The following is a 22,487-nucleotide window of genomic DNA, read 5'->3' as shown; positions in this document are numbered from 1 at the left end:
TGATGGGCGCAATCGCAGTTGTGCTGGGGTGGGGGCGGGAAGATGGCCGTGCTCATGCTCAGGGTATTGGGAGAGATGGCCGCAATCTTTGTTGTTCTTTGTCACTTTGCTTCACATTTTTCTGATTTAAAAAATAGTTACAGAACAGATTAACCTTATTTACATTGAACCTTATGGAGAAATTTAACTTGGCTCATGACCAGTTTGGGTCACGACCAGAGTCCTGGAACGGATTAAGTTTGTGAGCCAAGGTACCACTGTATTACACCTTTCTCTCCTGGTCCTTGTGATAACCTTCTGCAATATATACACCTCCTGTTACTTATTTTGTGTTATATAAAGAACTTGTTTATATAACTCCTGAGTTAGACAAGATTGTTACCTCTGTTTTTTCCTGTTCTGAAAACCTGTAAAGTACTGTGAACAGTTATAGTTCTTTATAAATACAGTTAGTACCTGGGTTATGAACTTCTGGGTTACACAAAACCAATACTTAAGAATGCCATAAACTCCACATGAATATCTCTAACGAAAAGTCATTTATATCTCTAAGGAACTCCTCAACCACTGATGATGTGTAGCCAAATGCACCACGTCATTCCCTAGAGATATTCATGGCTTTTCTCTAAAGATAGAGATTTTCTAGAGCTATTCATGGCTCTTTGTTAGAGATAGTCATGGCTATCTCTAGGGAACTAAGTATTGTGTTTGGCAACTGGTGTCTCAATGCTTGGGTATTTCCCTAGAGATAGTCACAGGAACCCATTTCTTTAGACCAAATGTTTTCACCTTCTCCAGTGAGCTCTTTAACACCTCAAACAACACGTTTTCCCTCTGTTTCACCTAAGTCTTGTGCTCCATCAGGAACTGGAACTGGAAACTCAACAAATGGTCAGCCAGCTCTGCCCCTGTACATGGACCTGTTGCGTCTAATTCACCTTGGATTAAAGTGTTTTTAATATAATAAGCAGGCACTGGACTACATTCTCCTAGCATCCCATTTTCAGAGAACTTCAGAAGACAATGAAGTACTGATATGTCACCTTTAAATATCCGCATTATTTTCTGTTGGACTTAAATTAAAATTAAAGATGATCAGAAAATGAAACTCACATACTTTAAGCCAAGCATAAGAAGCAATTTACAACATTTTTTTCAATACTGTATACCTGCACTTATTTATTTATTTATTTATTTCTACTTTTGTGCTGCCCCATAACCTGAGGGTTCTCTGGGTGGCTTACAAATGCTGAAAGCAGCATATAAATGCAATCAATAAGATGGATAAAAACAATAAATGGATATATTATTAAAATATCTTACATAATAAAAAGTACACAACAGGACCAATACAATCAAATAAATTAACAACCAAAATTAAGTAAACATCAATAACAAAATACAATTTAAATTAACCAAAAGCTTGTTTCAACTAACAAGTTTTTACCTGGTGTCTAAAAGAAAGCAAAGTTGATGTCAGAGAGTAAATTCCAGAATCTGGGTGCTAATGCAGAAAATGCCCCCCGCACTAGCCCTTTCCCCCTTGATCTCACTGCAGGGAGTATTCAGAGGAGGACTTCAGAGGAAGATCTAAATGGATTGAAGAGAGATGCTCCCTACAGTACCCTGGTCCCAAGCTTTATGTCAAAGACAAAACTTTGCATTGACCCAGACTGGAACTGGGAGCCAATGCAACCCTCCAGGCGATGTTGATGCTGCCCTGAGTACTAAGGTGGGCACATCTGGGAAAGAGTGACACCCCCTCCTCCAATTTCTCCCACCCAGGTCTCAGTGATACAGGCCAGGTCAGCTCCCTCACCCATGATTAAACCATGGATTGGTGAGATTTTATTATGTGTTGACCTACTCTTTAGTGCAGCACCACCAGGCCTGAGAGTGACCTGGCATGGTTATCAGGGACCATCTGGCTAGGGAAAGGACCAGAAGAGGGGACAGTAATAAGATACCTGTCTTCTCTTCTCCTTCTTTGGCCTGTCCAACCCCCATTGCCATATCTCCCCATACTCATGACCACTGTAATAGAAACTGCTCCATACTTCCAAAAGATTGCCAACAAACATAAAAACAAAGGAAAACAAATAAACAAAACAAAAAACCCACCACACATCTTACAGCCTTCCCAATCTTATCATCGTTCTTAGTTAACCAACCAACTAACCCTTAAGCTTCCTGACTTACCTTCAGTCTTATAATAACCAAATTACATGTTGCTTCAGCACCAATCCAGCTTGCACAGCATTCTCCCAATTCACCTCTTCATTAGTCCGTACTGAACACTACACTATTCAGTCCTTCCACACTTACCTTCTGTCCTCCAAAGCCAAACCGAACTGTCCCCACCCACACACACAGTTTCCTGCCCTGAGCAGTTCCCAAACAAGTGATGCCCTTAGGCAGATGACCCAAGGCCTCACAGGCTAAATAGTCCTGGTGGTGCATTTCCCCTCCTACCCGTCTGTGATGGCCTTGGCCCTGCCTCTTCTGCATTTGTGCACCCACTCATTTCTGCGGGTGCCAGGCCCACATGCTTGCTCTCACTCATGAACTCACAAGAATACTTTGAATGCATTGAGGCAAAATACGGAAAAATTCCCACCTTCCGGACAGGTCTGCCAGGCAAGAGGTACCTGATTGCCCTTGACCTGTGATGACACCTTTTGCTCTGAATATGGAGCTTTGTCAACCTGTATGGCTTGCTGGACGAAATGTGAATAAAGAGCCAAAGGAGCTTTCTGCACTTTTTTCTTCAGTTGCCAAAAGCAAATGATTTTCCCTTTGTTTTAGTTGATCCTGGGCCTAGACTTTGATCCAGCCAGCTCTGTATTTCAAACCCTGCAGCTGTTTCCCAGCTATGTTCTTCCTGCTTAAGCACTCCTCATGTGGTTTGTCTCAGCTTTGAGAATAACCCTGATTCCAACTGATTTTATTATTGGAATAAATATCTCTTCATATCTCTTTCCTAGCACTTCCTCTACTTTTCCTTCTTTCCTGCCTTGCATGTCCAAGATAGTTCTCTTTACCTGATACATCCAGAAATAAAGGTTTACCTCCTTGGAGAACGCAATAAATCACCATGGCTTATAAATCACTTTGGCTTAACATTTTGTGTGAACCCTATCATAGAGTCCAGAGGTTCTGCACATAATGTAAGACAAACTACCAACCCCACCCAACCATTCTGGTGCCTGGAAGGGAACTTTAACCTATGCAGGAGTGCAGATGAGGAATTAGTTCTGCAAATTGCTTAGAGCACCAAGGAGTTGATGAAAAAGTCTTGAGCGAAATGCAAAATTTCTAACTTTAATTGGAATCTTGGAGGGAGAAGCCCCCTTGGCATAGCTCTCCTTCTAAATCTGTTTCTTATTTAAATTGTGGTGCCTCCAGGGTTCCCAATAACAGCTTATCCTCTGTTGAGTTTCTCCATCATTGCCCTTCCAAATGCCTTTATTCTGGCCAGGGTGAACTGAGATTGTTGGTCCATTTTTAAATTTGGAACTAAGTCTAAGAAACCATTGGATAGTCTGTGCTCATAGCATTTTCCCTAATTTTTGCAAAGGACCTGAAAATAAAATCCTTTGAGTTGTGCTTCTTGTGAAGCCAGGTAATTTTAGCAGCTCATGTTTCATTTCTTTTCTTTTCCCTATGTAGCCCCCACCTCTGATGCTACTCCAGCTGTGCTGTTGAAATTTGGCTGTATGGCAGCAAAGTACCGGACTCTTTGTGAAAGTTTAGAAGTGATTAATTTAGCCTGAAAACAGTATGAATTTTGGCTGCAGCGTGGTGCAGGAATGTGACCCATAGAGAGGGAAGTGGCTCCTGGATCATGCAAATTTGCCCACTACTGCCCTAATTCCAACCAAGCTTCCTAGGTTGTATACTCTTCCAGTTCCCTGCTCTGCCTTCTTACTCTTTTTCATTTTGTAAATGCTAGTTTCCACAATATTTTCCTGTCTCCTAAGCTAGGCCTCTTGCAACTAGTATACCAGCCCATGTGCTGGGAAGTAGCTATACTGATCAAACCATATTGCTTATCTGTAAAGAATGTGCTAGCATGTGTTTTAAGAATCTACATCTGTAAAATTAAAGTCTATGGTTTGGATGTCAAATAAATGTTTGAGCGTATTTACCTCAGTTTAGAAGTATCTGTCCCCATTTTAGTAAACACATAGTGTATACATTTGCTGTGGGTGACAAAACATCTGGTCAAACGCTTCTGTAGACAGTATAGACCAGTGGTTGCCAACTTTTTTTCACCTGGCAATTTCCATAAATTGTACCCTTCATATTAACAAAATGCTTGCAGTTAATATACGTAGTTGCTGTTATTTCCGCCATTATTCAATTGGTTGCATACCCCTAAATGTCCACAGGAGTTGGTTGAAGTCCCAACAGTGAGGGTGTTTAAGGATAGACTGGACATGCACATGGTAGACATGTCATGAGTGGAGCAGGCTGGAGCCGGGGGTCAGATTGGATGACCCAGGAGTCCCCTTCTGACTTACTCTGTTTGTTTCTGTGTGCTGGTTCATTCCCCTGGGGGTACATGTACACCAAGTTAGGAATCACTGGTATAGATCATTATGTGAATATATATGCAAGATGCATTTTTGTTCAAACAAGAATACCTGTCAAAACTTCAGGGATGTACAGCCTTTCCATGTTAGGGTTCATTAACTTTTTAATGTGCTGACAAAGGACTCTTATTAGGTGCAATCTTCTTGTCATGTCATGGGACTTGAATTTAAAAGGCTACATCTCCCAATATATGCACAGTTGTTTAAGGAAAGACGGAATTTTTTGATGACCTTTATTAGTGAAATAATTATTAATAGTTATTATAAATTATTAGAAATAATAATTAATAGTGAAATTATTATCCAAGTGAAAGATGTCATGACCATGTACCCTTTAAAGAAAGGAAGGAGTCCTGTGTTTGGGTGAATGAGGATGGTAGACTTGCAGAATTCAGAATGGTAGGAAGGAGTGCTAGTTTTGACGTAATGCCAAATCATGGCTCTGGGATCAAGTATTAGTCTTGTGAACTTGCATCTCTCCTCTCATCTTGTTCCAGTTGTGATTTTGCAGTTAATGTAGTTTTGCAACAAACTTTTACTTCCAAATTGGGCAAAGTATAGTTTGTGCACACCATAGTTTGCATACAGACCATAGCTACAAATCACAGTAAACTGGATTCTGGTTCTGTTTTGCAAACAAACTATAGTATGTCATTAAATCAGAAGTTATTGGGAAATGGAATTTGCAAGGGCAATCAAGGCTAAGGGTTGTTCACATAATGTCCAACCAGTACAACTGAACTGACCCTTACACATATGTAATGTTGTTACATGCTGTCATCCCCAACTTAATGGTGATCCTATGAATGAAAGCCCTCCAAAATGTCTTGTTCACAGCAGCCCCACTCAGCTCTACTAAATTCAAGGCTGTGGTTCCCTTTATGGATTGAATCTGTCTCATATTTGCTCTTCCTTTTCTTCTTCTGCCTTCAACTTTCCCTAGCATAACTGTCTTCTGCAATGAGTTTTGCCTTCTCATAATGTGCCTGAAGTATGGCAGCCTCAGTTTTGTCATTTTTGCTTCCAGAAAAGCTCTGGCTTGATCGTCTTTCTGTCCTGGGTATTCGCAAAACTGTCCTCTAGCACCTCGTTTTGAACTCATCAATTTTCTTTCTGTTGGCTCTCTTCACTGTCCAGCTTTCACACCCATACATCATGGTTGGGAATACAAACAGTATGGAGGGTTTTGACCTTGGTCTCCAGTGAAACATCCTTACACTTGATGAACTTTTCTAGTTCCTTCATTGCTGCCTTTCCAAGTCTCAGTCTTCTTTGAATTTCTTGGCTGTAGTCTCTCTTTGAATTGATGACTGAGCCAAAGTTTGTAAAATCTTTCACAGTTTTAATCTTTTCTTTGTTAACAATAATGTTATGTGATTCTTCTATGATCATGATTTTTTTTTTGTTTTCTTAATTTTCAGCTCCGGTCCTGCTTTTGCACTTTTCTTCTTTCACTTCTGTCAGAAGTTGTTTTAAGTCATTGCTGCTTTCTGCCAGTATCGTCTGCATATTTTAAATTACTGATGCATCTTCTGCCAATTTTCACTCCTTCCTCTATGATTTGTTCTGAATACACATTGAACAAATAGCAAGACAGAATACATCCTTATTTATCACCTTTGCCTATAAGAAACTATTCTGTTTCTCCCTAATCTAGCTTAACAAAGCATCTTTTCCACGATACAGGTTACACATCAGGACAAGAAAGTGCTGAGGCACACCCATTTCTTTCAGCATCATTCATAACTTCTTGTGACCCACACAGTCAAAGGCTTTGCTACAGTCTATAAAGCATAGACTGATGCTCTGAAATTCTTTGGTGCACTCCAGTAGCCAATGTATATTTGGAGTATGACTTCTATTGCCTTTTCCTGTTTTGACGGGCATTTTTGCTTCATACAGAGTAATATTCTTCATTGCAATAAATGCAGAAAATCACTGCAATACAATCTCTTTTGTGGGAAATCAGTGTAATGGTCCTATGGTTGCTGCACTCTTTTGCATCTCCTTTCTTGAGGATTAGAATATATATTGAACATTTCCAGTATGTGGGCCATTGTTGTTCTCCAGTATTTCTATATTGTTTTATTTTCCATAGCATTTGGACTGATTCATTTTCTGCAGCTTGGAATAGTTCTGTTGGTATTCTAACTACTGTATACCCCCGTGAAGTTGCGGTTCAGCGTTCGTGGCCTCAGTATTTCGCAGAATTTTCCTTGGAACCGAACTAATTGTTCGTGGAAACCCCCACAATTTTGCGGAAACCACTGATTGGTTGCTGCCCTGTGACACATTTCTGGTGTTCACTGTGTTCTCTGTTTTGTTCTTCTTGAAGCCCTAAGGTGCCGCCCAAATGCCCTGCACTTCTAAGGCTTCTGGCAATGAACCTAAGCTCCAGAAGAAATTTAAAACACTCCAGGAGAAAGTTGAACTACTGGATTTGCTCCGGGAACTAAAAAGTTATGCTGCAGTAGCGTGCCATTATGGCATCAATGAAAGTACTGAGGCAGCAATCAGGCGTATCGTATCAGTAAGTTTCTGTGATAGTGCCAAAAAGGTAACAACTGTAAGAAATAAGAATTTTGTCAGGATGGAATCTGCCTTGGCATTGTGGATCACTGACTGCAGGAAGAAGAACATCCCCTTGGACGGTAACATCATCCGTGAGAAAGCACGTAAATTGTACCAGCAGTTTGCTACAGGAGACATTGCAGAAGGTACTGAAGAACCGCAAGCAGGACCATCAACAGCACTGGAGCCTGAAAATTTTCAAGCCAGTAAGGAATGGTTTGATCATTTTCAGAAATGATTCAATATTAAAAGTGTTTCTCTACACGGAGAGGCAGCATGTGCCAACAAAGAAGCCACGGAGAAGTACCCTGAGACCAGGCACGTCATACAGGAGAAGGGATACAAGCTTCAACATGAATGAGACTGGCTTGTTCTAGAAGAAGATGCCGTACAGAACTTACATCATGAAGGATGAAGCCAAAGCTCCAGGGTTTAAGGCACGGAAGGGCAGAGTGACTCTCATTATGTGACAGTGCTCCTGGTTACTTGGAGAAACCAGGCCTCATCTACAAATCAGCGAACCCTAGGGCCCTCAAAAACAAAAATCTGCTGCCTGTCTATGGACAACCCTAAGACCTGGATTACCAAAATCCTAACTTCAAACTGGTTTCACCAGTGTTTCATCCCTCAAACCAAGGAATATCTCCACAACTTGGGCATGGGCTTCAAGGTGTTGCTCATTATGGATAATGCTGGCGGCCACCCTTTGGATTTGTATTACGAGGGAGTCCAGACTGAATTCCTCCCTTCCAACACCACCTCTCTCATCCAACCTATGGACCAAAGTGTGATCCATGCCTTCAAGGCTCTTTATACCTAGAATTTTCTCCAACGCCTTGTGGATGCAATGGACATGGACGAGAATTTTACATTAAAGGGTTATTGGCGAAACTTTAGGATCGCAACGTGCCTGTCACTCATCCAAGCTGCTCTTAAGGAGATGAAAAAGGAAACCCTCAACACATGCTGGAAGAAGCTGTGGCCAGAGTGTGTCCATGACTACAAGGGCTTCTCACCTGAAGAAATTCAGCACAAGGCTGTCGACAAGGCCATGAGACTGGCAAAGATACTTGGTGTGAAAGTTTTGACAACATCACTCAAGAGGAGGTCAACAACCTCAGCAATGCCCACTCCCTGATGGATGAGGATTTGTTGGAGTTAACGAAATCTGCCAGTGAAAAGGAGGAGGAAGCAAAAAATCAAGAGCAAGAGGAGGAGGAGCAGGGCCTGACATTGGAACGTCTGTTCCAGATTGTTAGGACTGCGAAGGACTTGCAAGAGATGATTGAAGCATGGGATCCCTATATGGTTCGGGCTCTTAAAGTTAATAATGGCATTGATGCTGCCATTCAGACATATAAAACTCTCCTCGCCACCATGAAGAAACAACTATAGCAACTTTCCATCACAATGTTCCTCCAGCCTATCAACAAAAGCCAGCACTAAACCCCACCAGAAGAAGACCCGTCAGAAGATACAACTCCTCTTGAAGCCTCTCCTCTTAAATCCTCTGTTTTGCTGTGAGTACCCATACATTTTACTGTATTTTTATTAAATTAAATTACATTATTACTGTATTTACCCTACTTATACCAAAGAAAATGACAGCAAAAGACATATTTATGGTTTAAACTATGAAAATAGGCATTTTATATTTTTATTTTTTACCATATTCAAAATTCATGGTTTTTCACAATTCACGGGTGCTGTAGGAATGCAACCCCCACGAATTTGGGAGACCTATTGTACTTCACATGCTTTATTCTTTGTGAGCACTTTCAAAACAGCTCTCACTTTCTGATATTGCAAGCCCTTCATAGGATTTCTCTTCAAAGAAGTCTGTCATCCTTTCAACTCCTTCATACAGTTCTTCTATATGTTCTTCCCACCTTCTCTTTATTTTCTCCTGGTCAGATAGTTTGTTCCTTGGTTTGTCTTTTAGCATTCCTAATCTAGGCTTGAATTTCCTTTTTATTTCTTGGAACTTCTGTAAGAAATCTTGTTTTTCCTCTCTTGCTACTCTCTTTATCTTTGCACTGGTCATTGTAGTACTTTTTTCACTACATGATAGTTACTGAAAAGTTGCATTCAGGATCCTCACCATATTTCTGTTACCTTTTTGCTTTTGGTTCTCCTTAGCAACTGTGAGTGTTTCTTCTGACAGACATCTAGGCTTTTTCTTTCACTTTTCTACAGGAATTGTCCTTCGGCATTCTTCCCTAATACTGTCTGGTTTCAGTCCACAGTTCTTCCAGCTCACAGTTAGTTAAGCTGAGTAAAGCAAATCTGTTCTTTATGTGGACTTTAAATTCCTTAGGAATGTTACTGAAGATGTATTTTGGCACTGTATTTCTTTTTAAAAAACTATTGTTTTTATTGCTTTCTTAAAAGAAATTAAGTACAGAAAGGAAGATAAATGTAAAAGAAAAATAAGAATGTCCATCAGGTATTGTGTGCCAGCCACCTGACTTGTTGCTTGAAGTATGCATTTGTGATAAACCGATGGTTGGTTTCACAGAATTCTATGAATTGTTCTGCTTCATTGTTGATATGTAGACTAAATAGCCCTTTTGCATTCCAGTCACCTAGGTTCATCAGCATGTCTTGTTTTGGTGTGTTACCAATTTCTTGAATACCTACATAAACGTTTTCAGTTTTTTCCTCTTCAGCATTCATTGTTGGAGGTTTGATTTGAATGATGGTTATGTTAATAGGTTTTTCACAAATTCTGACTGACATTGTTTGGTTGGATTTTCCATTATAGACCCTTACTGCATGTGCTATGTCTTGTCTTAGTACTGGAGCTACTCCATTTCTTCTGAGTTTGTCATTTCCAGAGTATAATACTTTATGTTTTCTGACTGAAAATGTCCCATTCCAGTCCACTTTAGTTTGCAATCATTGCATACAGAGATTTTTAACCATTTCATTTCCAGTTTTACCATTTCCAGTTTGTCCTGGTTCATACTTCTCACATTCCATGTTCTGATTGTATGTGCTGTGCAGTACTGGACTTTCATGTCTGCACATATCAGCCTCTAAACTTCCTTTGCCTTTGGTCTAGTTGGGTCATTAGTGACAGCACTATTTGTACTTGCCCTTTGCTCTTTCCCAGTAGCTCATTGAGTGCCTTCCAACCTGGAGGTGTCATCTTCTGGCACCATCACTAGTTTCATTTTGGATTGTTTCACCATGGGGTTTTCAAGGTAAGAAGATTCAAAAGTGGTGTATCGTGGCCTTCTTCTGCACATTACTAACTTAAGTTAGCTTGAGCATCATTGTAATTGGTCGTGAAACTTCCTATGCCAGTGTCACCTTCAGCTATTGCTACTGTGCAATATTTGTCCTTCAAGAGTTTTTCTGCCCCATCATCATTAGAGATATCCTTTGTGTTTGTGGGTGTGACCACTTTTGCATCTTAGTCTGGTGCCTCTGTTTTACCATTCTGTCTTGGGTGGCTTTGCAAGGAGACTGGCCCATTGAAACAGACTGGCCTCATGGCAGCATTACTGTCAGGCTCTCTGTAAGGTGACATCCCAGAGGGGGATGTTTAATAAAGATAAATATTTAATAATGTGATGTGTCACCTTATAAACCAAATCATTCAAGGGAATCCGATTTTGAGTGCGTGCCATACTTCAGTTGACAAAGGCTTATGTGCCCCATGATCAACTTTGCTGCCTTGTGCATGAATGTTATATAATATATATTTATTTGTTCAATCAGTGTATTTATTCTTCTATAACTCAAGCTCTCAGGGTGATGTACACAGTGAAATTAAAACAATCGAATTAGTGGTTTTCTGGTGCGTAAGGAACATGTGCCATAACCTGCAATTGTTGCTGCAAATTTGTTCCAGTAATGGCAATGATTGTATGATGTACTTAACTTCTACTTTATACTTTTATCTTAGAGAAGCACATTTCTGTAGTATATCCTGCTGAAACATTTCTTCTGAGGTTTTTTTAAACCATCAAATCCTTTAATGGCCTTTTTAAATAATGTTATTTAATGTTTTGCAGCAAAATGTGGGATGTGGGGATTAAAGCACTATGTGGGAAAGCGGATTCTTGTTTTATGTTCTGTAGGGGGTTCATTTCCCTTGGCCTCTGGAGTTAGGCAACTGTTTAATTGTTTCTTTAACTTGTATCAGGAGCACAGTTAGAAAGGAATTTTTATTTATTATTTGTAAAAAATGATTTAACATTAAGTTTAAGTATAGTTTAAGGCCAAGGCATATAAAAACTGTGTAGTTTTGCTGAGTTATCACAAGGGATAAGACCCGGTATTGACCTAGTTTAGTGTTTTATCTGAATACACACACTTAGCCTGGTGTTGTATAATGCTTCTATGAAATTTTGCACACACATGCACAAACTAGGCTTGAATGTGTTGTTCAAATTCAGGCTGCTTCTCCCAGGGTTGCCTGTTCTTTGCCACAAGGCATCCTATGGTTTGTTCTGGGGGTTATTCAATCCATAATCAGTTGTCATGTCATGTGAACCTGGAAAAGCTGTTTCATTGTAGGCTGCAGGAATCACCTAGCAAGGCACACTGCAAAACCCTCACCATTCTTCTTCGTGGTCTCTGTGCATCATACATAATGGGTACTGCGCCTGTGCGGTGCCTGTTGTCAGCCAGAATACCCACGCTGCAACAGTTTTTGGCGGGAACTCCGCAGCCCTCTCTCCTGGTGCTATATAAGGCAGAGCGCCCGCCATTTTCCTCAGTCTTCTTTCGACCGCCAATCGCATTCCTTTGAGCCATTACCTTGTCTTCTCATACTTACTTGTTCTAGAATCATTCTTACCTGTTGAATCCAAGTGCTTTGCCCTTGTTTCCCGGTTAATCCTTTCCTCTTTACCTTTATATATAGATAGACAGATAGATAGTATTTTCACCTTTTTTCTCTTACCTTTACTATCCCTCTTCTTATCTTCTCGATGGCGTGGTGTTTCGAAAATGTTCGAAATGTGGGGCTAAAATGTCCCCAGCGGACCCACACGAGCTCTGCCTCCTCTGCTTGGGAGAGGGGCATCGCACCAACAAATGTGGGCACTGCCAGGCCTTCACTAAACAGGCCAGGAAGAACGAAGAGAATAGACTGAGAAAGATCCTTTGGGTTCAGGCCTTAGTAGCCTCTGACGAGCTCGCCGCTCAGCCTAGGCTGGCCGGCCCTTCTCTGGTGACCTCCCCTCGCCCACCATCCGGGGGAGTTGCTTCCAAGGAGACCTCTCGCTCCTCCCATTCCTTGCTCAAACAAAAGGAGAAGCAGAAACATTCCGACTACGGGGATCCATCGGTCCCAAAGAAGGCCAAAAAAGATAAGTTGAGCAAGGCCAGCAGGAAGCATAGACCTACTCCGGAATCATGGAGAGATTCGGATTCAACCACCCTGTCGGTCCAGACAGCCCTGTTGGTCCCGACACCCTCAGCACCGACACCGAGAGAGTTAATGCAGGTCACGCTGCCCAGATCCCCACAGAGGGTTGAACCTGCGGTCCCGACCATGTTACATCCACCTGAACCAGTTGTTCATGGGTCGATGTCGGAGGGAGAGATCTGTGACTCTCCCCCAAGATCTTTGCCGTGTCATCAAACGGCTCGCTCCCCAACTCCAATGCTGTCCTCTCCGGAGGCTCCTAGGAGGACCATGGTGGTCGAATCCCACCAGCATTGCCGTTCATTGGGACAGTCTGCCAGATCATGAGTCTCGATGCTTTACGAAGGGCCAGAGGCTTCACAACCTCAATATTGGGGACCACCCCCGTACGGTTACTACATGCCGAGAGAATACGGTCATCGATCCCGACAGACAAGGGCTGAAGCTCCTTCTACTTTGGCACCGACAACCTCTTGCCATCCTCCTTCTCCAGCTTAATCATCCTCCAGTCCTCCATACCCATACGAATCTGATTCTGAGGACTCGGACGACTGTTCTACATCCCCTGTGGCAGTCATATCCACCCAGGGACCTGGGTCAACCGAAGAGTCCTATGCTACCTTCGGGGAACTTATGGGGCGCTTAACTAGAGCTTTGGAGATTGAGGTTGAGCATCAGCCCAACATTAACAAGGACAACTTTTATGATATTGTCCGTAAAGAACAATCTTCCATGATTACCATCCCATTGATTACAACCCTGCGGGAGGCTATTGAGAATACATAGACTTCACCTGATCAACTTCAGTCGACATCTCGAAGGTACGAATCCATGTACAAAGTCAAGGAACAAGATATTCCCTTCCTCCTAAAACACCCGAAGCCCAACTCTATCGTGGTCGAGTCCTCCCAGGGGTGAGACAACAGAGAGCACTCGGCTGCTAGGGACAAGGAAGGAAGAAAAATTGACCTTATGGCGAGACGCATTTATGCAGCTATGGGACTGGGCTTGAGAATCTCCAACTATTTTTTTATTTATTTTATTTATTAAAACATTTCTATGCCACCCCTTGCCAGAGCCTCGGGGCGGCTTACAGCATCACATAAAATACACGAGGCGACGATGGCGAGGTATCAGTATTTTCTGATGCAGCGGTTGGATTCGATCACCTCATCCATCCCAGAGCAACAACGTGATCTAGCCCGGGTCTTCATAAGAGAGGCGATGCAGCTCACGATCCAACAGCTCACGACAGCCCGCCATCATGTCGACTGCGATTCCCATGCTCTAGTTGGCTCTGTTGCTCTCCGAAGGCATGCCTGGCTACTCTCATGCAACTTCCCAGAGGAGACCAAGAGATGTATCGAGGGGATGCCATTCGATGGATCAAACCTCTTCCACGGTAGGACGGACCACAAGCTCGAGCATATTTATAATGCTCGGGCCACCGCCAGGAAGATGGAGATCCCAGGCTCAAACCGTTGTAAGTGGCATCAATCCCGATACCCAAGATACCAACTTTACCACTGATTGCAGGCACGCCAACAATTCCCTCAGCGGCAACGAAATCGTACGTAATCGGCTGCCCAATATCAACAGGGCTGCCACTGCCAACCTGCTGATAAGAGGCAACGTTGACGGGCTCCGCGAACCGATCCTCTGTCTCCTACACTCCTTCTACCTCCCTATGGGGGCCAGCTGCAAAGCCAACTCCCTCTTTGGGAGACCATCACATCTGACAAATGGGTCCTCTCCATAATTGAATTTGGATATAGAATCGAGTTCGACGTCATCCCCCCTTCGGGTCCGGTGCTATACACTGCCTCATCGGAAATACTTAGAGAAGAAGTATCCCAGCTACTTCATAAGGGAGCAATCCGCCAACGCTCCCATTCCGATGGATCTTGCGGTTTCTACTCTAGATATTTTACGGTACCGAAGAGGGATGGTGTCTTACGCCCCATACTTGATCTAAGGGGCATCAATGCCTTTATTACGACTAAGAAATTCCGTATGACCACCTTATAAAATATCCTCCCCCTGCTAGAGAGAAAAGATTGGTTCACATCCATTGATCTGAAGGATGCCTATTTCCGTATAGGTATCCATCCGTTTTATAGGAGGTTTCTCCAATTTACAGTTGGCTCAGACATTTTTGAATATAATGTCCTCCCCTTCAGACTTGCCACAGCCCCTAGGGTATTCACAAAGTGCATGGCTCCGATATGTGCTCACCTTTGTCATCAAGGTGTTCAAAATTATCCATATTTAGACGATTGGCTCATCGTTTCCCCATCTTGGGACCGACTTGTTGCAGACGTTAGCCCCAACAGACTTGGGGCTCGTTATTAATACCAAAAAATCCTGTCTCACTCCTTCACAGGTCATCGAGTTCATCGGAGCGCAACTCAATTCGGTCCGAGCGCGAGCATTTTTTACCACAGACCCAAATGGACAGACTTTGTTCAGTAGCTGGTCGGGTTCAGAAAGGTGGACAAGTTCAAGCATTGCTGATTCAAAAACTGCTGGGCCACATAGCATCAACTATCGTAGTGGTCCCACATGCCAGACTACGAATGCAACCACTCCAGCTGTGGTTCAACGTGGTGTTCCAGCCCCTCTGCGACTCCCCAAGGTGACTTCTCCTTCCTCCCGCCTCAGTTCGACAGTCTCTGTCTCTCAGTTCATAGCTATATTGTGTAGCTTGATTCCCTTTGAACCTTTGCTCTCTGTTCTCTTAGCTTTCTTGTTAAGATTTCCATATTATTCATCCCTCCCCATTAGAAGTTTTCTTCACATTCCCCTTTTACCCTTCCCTCCCAAAAAGTTTATTCTCTTCTTACCTTTCTTGTCTTTGCTATCTTCTCCTTTTCAATCTCGATGGCTCAGCGTGTGGCTTTCCTCAAGTGTTCTCAGTGCGGAACCAAGATGTCCCCCACTGATCTGCACAACCTGTGCCTTCTTTACCTCGGAGAAGGTCACAGGACTGATCAGTGCAGCCATTGCCAGGCCTTCACCAAGCAGGTGCAAAAAAACCCAGGAGAACCGCCTGTGCAAGCGTCTCTGGGACCAGGCCTTGGTTGCATCTGATCAACTGAGGCCCAATCCGCTGCACAGCCCTCGTCTTTGAATACCCCTCCACCTCGCCCATTGGCTGATGGTGCTACTCTGCCGGAGGGCAAATGCTCCTCCAAGTCTGTTCACAAACAAAAGGAGAAGAGGAAGCACAGTGGATTCAACAAGTCCTCAGGCCATAAGAAGCCTAAGAAGGACAAGGCAGACAAGATAGCTCACAAGACCAAGAAGGCCATTCAGCCCCGTCACCGTGATTCGGGATCGTCTGCCCCATTGGTCCCAACGGCTGCTTCAGTACCAACACCAACAGGACTGGCTCTCCAATTGGCAGTGTAGGTGACCCCGCCAGGGTCTTCGTGACAGGTTGCTCCTTCTGTCTTGTCCTCGTCAGGAGGCAGCCATACTGGGATTGTTTTTCGATGGAGAGATCCGGGACTCTCTGCAGATGGCTCTTCCGATGGCATGCTCGCCTACCCCACAGTCTTCGCCTGAGGCTTCCCTGAGAGCCCTGCCTCAGCAGGTGTGGTACCAGCAGCATGCTTCCGTCCTTCCCTCTGGAGAATGGGTGCAAGTGCCACATGGATCTGCCCATCGTGAGCCATGGGATGACTATGCACCATATGGATATTATCCATTGGTATGCCAGCGTACACTGTCTCTGATTCCAAGGGATGCTCCATCGCCATCTGCGGCAGTTCAGACCAGACACCCTTCCTCACTGGCCGACTCCTCCTCTAGTCCTCCTCTCCATTACGATTTGGAGTCAGAGGATTCGGATGTAACGTCCACCTCACCAGATGCAGTGATCACCACACAGGGTCCCATCTCACCTGAGGAGTCGTATTCGACGTTTGGGGAACTGATAGCGAGATTGGCTAGGTCACTGGAGATCGAAGCCCAGCACTGCTTCGATCCCAGTATTGATAAGTTCTATAACATCGTGAAGAGAGAACAATTGGCCGCCATCATTCTGCCGCTCATCACAACACTCTGTCAGGCAATAATGGAACCATGGAACTTCTCGAACCAGCCACAGCTGACTTCACAGTGATGCAAATCTATGTGTCAAGTTCGAGAACAGAACATTCCATTTCTCCTGCGTCACCCAAGGCCGAACTCTATTGTCATGGAGTCGTCCCAGGGTCACGAGTCGAGAACACTCCACTCCTCACAACAAGGAAGGGCAAAGGTTCGACATGATGGCCCGCCGTATTTACACCGCCACAGGTCTCGGGCTCCGGATCGCCAATTATAAGGCAACGCTGGCTCGCTACCAGTATTTCCTCATGCAGAAACTGGAGAATATTACAGCATTACTCCCGGAGCTACAGAGGGACCTGGCTCGCATCTTCACCAAGGAGGCAATACAGGTGGTGAATCAACAGCTCTCTGTGGTGAGACATCATGTCGATTGCAACTCAAGGGCCCTCGTTGGTGCTGTAACCCTCTGTTGCCATGTCTGGCTCCAGAACTGCAATTTTCCAGACAAGACCAAGTACCACATAGAGACCATGCCCTTCGACAGCTCAGGGCTGTTCAATGCCAGGAGAGACCACAAACTCAAGACCATCCACGAATCCTGCATGACAGCTTGGTGTATGGAAGTCCCCAACTAATCCAGATGTAAGTGGTCTTGGTCCCATCCCTCATACCAATAGGGACCTATCAACCATACACGCAGTTCTCTGGCCAGCGGCAGTTCCAGCCTTGTCAGCAGCACCAAAAACAACCAGCACAGCGCTATTAGCAGAGCTGTCATCACCTGGATTCTGATAAGCGCCAGTGTTGACGGGCTGAGCGAACCTTTTCTCCTCTCCTGAACCTCCCCTCCCCTCTTCCTTTTGGGAATCTACTGCAAAGTCGACTCTCCATCTGGGGGTCCATCACATCTGATCAGTGGGTTCTATTCATCATGAAGCACACATGTAGAATTGAGTTTGATACCGTATCCCCATCAGGACTGATCCGATATATGTCTCCGTCATCGGTTCTCAAAGACAAAGTTCAATAACTTCTTCGTAAAGGAGCGATTTAACAACTCTCATGCTCGGAGGGGTTACACAGTTTCTACTTGAGATATTTTATGGTCCCAAAATGTGATGGTGGTCTTTGCCTGATATTGGACTTACGTGGCATCAACAGGTTTATCAAAACTAAAAAGTTTTGGATGACCACCCTTCAACATCCTTCCGTTGCTCTGGGGAGAGGATTGGCTTGCTTCCTTGGATTTAAAGGATGCTTATTTCCATATTAGCATACACCCATCTCACAGGCGACTTCTTCGGTTTATGGTCGGTTCCAACCTGTTTGAGTACAACATTTTACCGTTCAGACTGGCTGCTGCTCCATGGGTCTTCACCAAATGTATGGCCCCAGTGTGTGCACACCTCCAGCTTCAGGGGATTCAAGTATACCCTTACCTTAATGACTGGTTGATCATCTCCTCATCTAGAGAAGGCCTTTGATTGGGACTATGTATTAATTACGAAAAACCGTGCCTTGTTCCTTCATAGATCAACGATTTCATCGGAGTCCATCTCGATTCCATGACTGTGAGAGCCTTCCTTGCTTCCTCAAGGACAACAAGAGAAGCTTCGTGCATCCATTCGTCGAATCCGCATAGGCAGAACTGCTCCAGTACTGTCTATACAGAAGCTCACATGGACACATGGCTTCCACAGTCTCCGTGGTCCCGTACAACAGATTATGGATGAGGCCCCTCCAACTCTGGTTCAACGGCCTCTTCCAACCACGAGATTCACCACACTGACCTCTTCATCTCCAATCTCCAGACCCTGTCATGGTGGACTATGCAAAGCAATCTGTCTGTCAGAATCCCTTCCATCCACCTCACCCAGCATTGACTCTATTCACCTATGCCTCCTTCACAGGCTAGGGAGCTCTGTGTGCCGGTCTTCGCACTTGGAACGACTACAAGGCTACCACACACATCAACTACTTAGAGCTTCTGGCAGTCTTCAAAGCCCTTCGATCATTCGAGAATACCCTTCGAAGCCAAGTCATTCAAGTGGCTTCCGACAACACTATGACTGTGTTTTATATCAACAAATAGGGCAGAACGAAGTCTGTCTCCCTTGCTCATCTAGCGCTGAGAATTTGGGACTGGTGCATTCTGAGGGAAATTACTCTCCTTGCCGTTCACCTTGCCGGTACCTACAATGAGGAGGCAGACACCCTCAGCAGGCAGATGTCAACGACTTACGAATGGGAGTTGGATCGTCAAGTCTGTCATTATTTTTTTCAGATTTGGGGCCCTCCAGACATAGACCTATTTGCCACCCACGTGCATACGGTCTGCAAAGCCTACTGTTCCTGAGTGGGTATCAGTCCCGGCTCAAGAGGGGACACTCTGATGATTCCATGGACTAACACATTCTTTTATGTGTTTCCTCCGATACCACTCATTACGAGAACTCTCGCAAAGATCACTCTCAACAAGGCTCAGGGAATTCTTGTCACTCCCTGATGGCCTTGCCAACCGTGGTTTCCTACCGTTCTCCGTCTGTCAGACAACACCTTTCAGCAACTTCCTCTCATACCTCATCTCATAACTCAACAGAACAGGGCAGTACGGTACCCAAACCTTCACTCGCTCAGTCTAACAGCCTGGCTCATTCGGTAGGTCATGCTACTCCTTCAGTACTGATGGTACCAGCGGATCCGACAACGACCTGGCGGTGTTTGGACACAGCTGTTCATCCTTGCTCGATACTGACGAATACTCCATCGGACTCAAGCGTCTTACATCCTGATATTCAATTCATTCTCCAGTCTGCGCTAAGACCTACGACTCATCATTTGTATGCAGCTAAACAGAAGCGTTTTACATCTTTTGCCAAAACCAACCACTTTATTGCTCATTTAGTCTCTATTGAGAATATTCTTCAATTTCTATTATCCTTACACCAGACTGGACTCAAACCTTCATCCATTAAATTTTACATCGCCGCAATCTCACACAACCATTGCCAGGTGGCGGGCTCATCAGTATTCTCTAACTTCCTTATTTGTCGATTCCTTAGAGGCTTACAGAATCTCCAGCCATCGGTTCGATCAATCGTCCCAACATGGAGCCTCTCTGTTGTCCTTCAAGCGCTCACTAAACCTTCCTTTGAGCCCTTGGCAACTACCGACCTACGTCTTTTGTCATGGAAGACAGCCTTTCTTGTTGCTATCACATCAGCTAGAAGGGCCAGTGAACTTTGCATGCTTCATATAGGCTCTCCTTATCTCAATTTTCATAAAGAGAAGGTTGTTCTGTGTACTGATCCGACGTTCCTTTCTAAGGTCGTGTCACCCTTCCATGTCAATCAGAACATTGTCTTACCAGCCTTTTTTCCTGCTCCATCTACACCCATGGAGCACTCGCTGCACTCCCTTGACGTCCGTCGATGCCTTGCCTTCTACAGGTCTCACATGGAAACCTTTTGCAATACCAGACATCTTTTCATCAAGTATTCTGAACTTGACAAAAGGTCCCCCATCGGGTCCCAAAGACTCTTGAAGTGGATTGTTCAGGCCATTGAACTGGCCTATCAACTTTCTAAACTAGACTTACCTGTCATGCCCAGAGGCCATTCTGCAAGGGCTGTTGTGACTTCCTCCGCCTTCTCTGCTAGCATTCTGCTTCATGACATTTGCAAGTCAGCCACTTGAACTACTCTTTGCACATTTGCCAGACTTTGCTGCCTTGATCTGCGTGCCAGACAAGATTGCTCCTTTGGTCGCACAGTCCTTTCTTCTGTCCTTCATTGACAACACCGCCCCGCCTCATGGTCTGGTAAGCTTGCTAATCACCCATATGTGTGATGCACAGAGGCCACAATGAAGAAAGGCAGGTTGCTTACCTGTAACTGTTGTTCTTTGAGTGGCCATCTGTGCATTCACACAACCCACCCTCCGGCCCCACTCAGTGTCCTAGTCCTACTCGTAGTCATAAAAGAGGCAGTAAGAAAGGATGAGCAAAGTAATTTAAGGCTTCAGTCCCGTACCTTGAGTAAGTCCCACTGAACAGTAGGACTTCATTCTGAGTATGTACTTCTAGGATTGCAAGTTAAGTGACTGGAGACCTTCAGGCAGCCTAAGACAGTAGAACTGTAAGAGTCAAAGGTAAGGGCAGGAAGATAGGGCTTGCCAAACTTGTGGGGAGAGCTTTGAAGATAAGGTTAAATTTGACCAGGGAGGGGTTAATAGAAATATTTCATTTTTTACCATCGAATAGCTAAGGTTCTTTTGGCTATTGATGCCATGTGAATTCCACCATCTCCTTACCATGTTTCCATGCAAAAACTGTTGTGGGGGTGGTAGAGGGATAGATCCCTGAACGTAGCATTGTGTGGTGGACTACAGGAAAATGTCATTAAGCTAGATGTGTTCTGTATGTTTGCTTGATCTAATACATCTTTATTTGCTAATTTTCTTCAAGCTTCAATAGTTTAAAGCTGTTTTTGCTTGTTGAAATGTAAAGCCTATGGGATAATGACACAGACAGCTGTTTTCACTACCTGGTTATTGGGAAATGGCAGGGCTGAGAGCTTTATTCCCAAAGAACTGGAGTGTAATAAGTAACATGCATAGTATGGCAACTGGAGTGGAAGGAATAGAAGTTAACTATTCCGCATATTAAATTATATATGTTTAATCTTCCTGTAATGCTTAATACATTGTTAATTTGCAGCTACATTGACAGGATGGCATTGGTCACATCAATGGAAGATATCATGTCATCTGAATGCATTCTTTGGAGACCATAATTTAATGTCACATTTTCACAATGCAGCCTCTGTGATATTTTGACAAAACCATCATTTTGGTCTCTTTTGGGATGCCATCTTGGATTAGACTCCCAATTCTGTCTTCAGTGCAGCGCACTGCTTTCAGAAGATGCAGTGTGAAAGTGAACTTGCAAAGCTGTCCATGCTGCTATCATGAACTAAAAATCACACATAGTTGAAAAATGTCTGCTTAGTCATTCTTCAGTGTTCTGTGCACTGGATTTACTGTGGGGGTGTGGCCTAAGGGGTCTATTATCAGAGTGAGGAATCTTACAGCAATGTTATATATTCAGCAGAAACAAAATGCATGTAATGCTATTCCTGATAACATCAAGCTACCAGACTGGGGTCCTATGTTTGAAAGCACCTCCATTTGGGGAAAAAAGATACTGTAGAATTCAGTGTCAAGAACATAAACCCAGTCATCTACAAGATATGCTCATTTTGTGTTTGTAGAGAAGGACTTTCCCCACTACCCCTTTCTTGTGGGATTGTATTCTAACATGAGCTTGACATGACATGGTCCAGAAACAGTGTTAATTCTGCTGAAGATATAAACTATGTCTTACATCAAGGTTAATCAGAAGAAATCTAAATGTAGGTAATACATGGAATACAGTAAACTAAAACATGGAATACAGGAAACCTAAATACAGAAACACATGTTCCCATTACATCAATTTCATTAAATACCTTAATTTTTAAAAATGTGCAAACAGCTTGTTGCTTAGTCGGTCACTAAGTTGGTTCCAGAACTCTGGAAGACAGGAGCTGGTTTATTCATTAGTGAGCAACATCTTTGAATACTGCCTTACCTCTGCAAGGAAAGGCTAATCTAGATGTGGTACAAGAACATCAGTATTCCCCATTGTGCATTTCTGATTTACAAAGAATGTGTGTGAGACTTGATTAGGAAAATGGCACGAAGGGGCGCTTTATTAATTCATTTATTTATCATATTTATATGCAGTATGGGAAACTGTAGAATTCAAGACAGCCTACAGAGCATTCCCAGGCTATCTATCATCTAGTCACTGACCAGACTCAGGTCTGCTTAGGTTCAGAAAG

At 43.7% G+C, this 22,487-nt stretch overlaps 1 protein-coding gene across 1 annotated transcript in view; it reads left to right on the top strand.

Moving 5' to 3' along the window:
- Window positions 1–22,487, top strand: part of PHF21B (PHD finger protein 21B) — a 270,227-nt gene that overhangs the window by 208,460 nt on the left and 39,280 nt on the right. The gene's annotated exons all lie outside the window — the stretch shown is intronic.

This window comes from Varanus komodoensis, unplaced genomic scaffold (assembly GCF_004798865.1).
Source record: "Varanus komodoensis strain SLA01 unplaced genomic scaffold, ASM479886v1 scaffold69, whole genome shotgun sequence".
Classification (NCBI taxonomy): Eukaryota; Metazoa; Chordata; class Lepidosauria; order Squamata; family Varanidae; genus Varanus; species Varanus komodoensis.
Note: the sequence above shows the minus strand (reverse complement) of the source record. Positions and strands in the feature narration are given on the sequence as shown.